Below are 3,584 nucleotides of genomic sequence, written 5' to 3'. Positions count from 1 at the left end.
ATATATATATATATATATATATATATATATATATATATATTATATCTCATTTGATCTTCATATCAACCCCGAGAGGTAGGTACTATTATTATCTCCATTTTACAGATGAAAATCCTGAGGCTAAGTTTAGAAAAAAATAACCTACCCAGGATCACATAACTTATAAGTGTCAGAGCTGAAATTCAAACACAAATCTGACTCCAGGACCTCAATGCCAGCTACCTCACCCCTCTCCCTCTAATCTTTAAAGTTGGCTGGTTGCAAAGACTCCTTCGGAAAGCCTTTCCAGACCCCTCATGCAATCCTTCTATCCTCAGAATCCCTGAAGGTCTGCACCTCTCTTCCTATGCTTTCTGCCTTTTGTAATAGTTATCTTTGCGCTTGAGCTTGTGAGCTCCCAGAGGATGGGGACCATGCACTCTCCATCTCTGTCACTCCCAAAGCTCCCAGCCTGGGACTTTGCACATAGAGTCACTGGATAAAAATGCACGTGAGTGAAGAATAGCAAAGATATCATGAGAGGGAGAAAGATAACTTCCAGACGGGTCCCTAAGCCATGCTGGTCATAGGGGGACAGAGAGGGCTGGTGGAGTTGGATGGGACCGGAGAATGTTTACTTTTAAATTTCCTAAGTAGATACCCCTAATTAGAGTCTGGGGTATTTTGTTGATGTCATTCAATCATTTCAGTCACGTCTGACTCTTCGTGACCCCATTTGGGGTCTTCTTGGCAAAGATAAAAAGTGGTTCGCCATTTCCTTCTCCAGCTCATTTTACAGATGGGGAAACTGAGGCAAACAGGGTTAAGTGATTTGCCCAAGGTCATCCAGCTACTAGTGCTGGAGCTGGTACTAAGTCCTCAGGCATCAGGCTATAGATTTGGAGTGGTCAAAAGCACCTTGGTGCTGGTTCATCTAGTCCAACCTCCTCATATTTTACTGATGAGGAAACTGAGACTGAAGATGAAAGTGAGGATGAAGGAACTTGCCCAATGTCACCCAAGTAATAAATGGCAGAGTCAGTATTTGAACGCAGGTCCTCTGACTCCAAAGCTAGTTCTTTCTTTGTGTCTTCCCAACCAGGCCTTGTTTCAGCCTCAATGCACTGTCTTCCCTAGAAAGAAGGTTCCAGCACCCACCAGCTGGCCCTCAGTCCAATCCTACGTGGCTCCTGGGCTGCATAACCTCAAAAAACATCGTGTTTTTTTAAGTCTTTCACACTTGGAGTCACCGGATTGTTCTGTTGTTCTAGGACATGGCTTCTTCTTCTTCTTTTTTTTTTTAAATCCCAGATCCCCTTTAAGTAGAAGAGGAAAACAAGCTACATAATTAACCAGTAATGTTGTTGGATTTAACACCAAACTCCAACCAGAGAAAAGAAGGCATCCCACTGGCTGAGGGGGGTGGGGCTGGGGGTTCAATGGAAGGATGAGCTTAGTTAAGCCAGAGGGACCAGGTTGGCCAAGTTGCCTTGGGGTGTGTGCAAAGACCCTTTTCTTATTGGAGGTCTGGGGGAGGAGGCTAAGACAAAGGCAGCCAGGCAGTGCAATGAATAGAGTTCTGAGTTTGAATCCTACCTCAGACATCTGCTACTTCTATGATTCTGGCCAAGTCACTTCACCATTTTCTGCCTCAGTTTCCTCATATGTAAAATAACGGGGATTGGAGTTGATGGTCTCACTCTAAGGCTATGTTCCTACTAGAAAAGCAGTGGGGTCTAGGCCAGGAAAACCATGGGTCAAACTCGGGGAATCTTAGCTAGAGATTAAATTGACTTGGCCAGAGCAGGCACTGTTCAGTCTCTGCGGAATGTGTCTTTAGTCTGATTGGGGTGGGTACTTGGCTCTCAGTTATCTGCTGCTGCCTTTCTTTGATGATTCTAGGGACGCCTCTTTTTTGGGGGGATGGTGAACCCGCTCTTGTGGGGTTAGGAAGGTGTAGACACAGGAAAGAGAGAAAAGCAGAAAGTGGATATGTGACTCAAGCAGCAGGAGAAGAGAAAGGATAAGTCGACATCAGGTGCCGAGGATCTGGGAGGAGCTCTGGGTTCTGAAATGTCTTAGAAATCAGCCGGGAAAGGCAAAAGCCCTTCGGAGGGTTAAAGCTCCCCTGCTCCCACTTCAAAGAGAAGCTGCTGGCTGGAAGCAGTGTGGCCCGGAGAGTATCCAAGACTTGGATTCAAATCCTCCTCTGAGGCTTTTTAGTAGCGTGACCCTGGGCAAGTCACTTAATCTGTTTCAGTGAAATGTCAGGGTTAGATTCCAAGGGTTTCTAAGGCACTGCTCCAAAGGCCTGAGGGGCCTGGTCCTAGAGATGTGGCATTTACAGGCCCCACCCTGGGGCCCCAACCCTGGCTCTGATGCTCCCTCCTTGAGAGATCTTTTTTTAAGTCTTAGTTTCTTCCTTAAGAAAATAAGTGTGGGAATAAATGTTCTTTAAAATGCCTTCCAGTTCCCAGACCCTAGAATCTATTATCATGTTTTACCAAGCTAGTTGGCACCTTGGAGAGAGCACTGGGCCTGGATTCAGGAAGCAGCTGGCTTCAGACATTTAGCCATGTGTGACCCTGGGCAAGTCACTTATTTGTTGTCTGCCTCAGTTTCCCCAACTGTAAAATGGGGATAATAATAGCGCCTACCTCCCAGAATTGTTGTGAGGATCAAATGAGATAATATTTGTAAAGCACTTATCACAGAGCCTGGCACACAGTAGGTACTTAATAAACATTTGTTTCCTTTCTTCTTTCCTTCCCACTCCCAGTCTATGGTGTGACAATTAAGATGGTTCAGACTAGAACTCCTGGCTAGAAATAAAATGAAATAATATTTGTAAATATGCTTATTATAGTGCCTGGAACATAGTAGGCACTATATAAATGCTTATTCCCTTCCCCTAAAGTCCCCCTTTGCGCCCAACATGAGTGGCAGTTCTAATTATAAAGTCATAGATTTTGAGCTGGAAGACACCTTCGAGGTCACCCAATCTAAGGCTCTTCTTTCACAAAAGGGGAAACGGACACCCCAAAGGGTGATATGGTTTGTCATGGGTCACACAGGTTAGAAGGAGCAGAGCAAGGACTAGAGCCCCCATCCTTGTACTCCAAATCCATCGTGTTTTCTCCAGCACAAGACTTGCCTATGTCAGGCCATTCCTGGTGGGGGCCCTGAGTCCACCCAGGACTTTTAGCTATCCTTCCTCCAGCTCCTTGTGGAATTCTCCTTCCCCCTTCCCCCAACAGTCAGGCCAGGGAGGATGGAGGAAGAGAAGGGCCTGGGCTGAGGCTGGTGCCTGCGGGAAGCCACACTCTTTCCATCACAGTAACTAATAACTGTGTGCTGACAAATTGAATTATATGTTTTTCCAGTTCCTTACCCTATTGATCAAGGATGGGGGAAGGGGGAGTTGTGCGTGTGTGTGTGTGTCTCTGTGTTTGTGTGTGTGTCTGCCTCCCAGCCTAAGACAGTGTCCCAGGGCTTTATAATGAACTGAATAAGGTCAGGTTAGCATAGGGATGAAATGCATTCTGGCAGCCAACTCTCTCCTCCCTCCCCCCTTTTTTCTGCTTAGTAGAAACTCTGGTAGCTTG

Source organism: Vombatus ursinus, unplaced genomic scaffold, assembly GCF_900497805.2.
Source record: "Vombatus ursinus unplaced genomic scaffold, bare-nosed wombat genome assembly UNPS02014847.1, whole genome shotgun sequence".
Taxonomy (NCBI): Eukaryota; Metazoa; Chordata; class Mammalia; order Diprotodontia; family Vombatidae; genus Vombatus; species Vombatus ursinus.
This window is presented reverse-complemented; position numbering follows the sequence as displayed.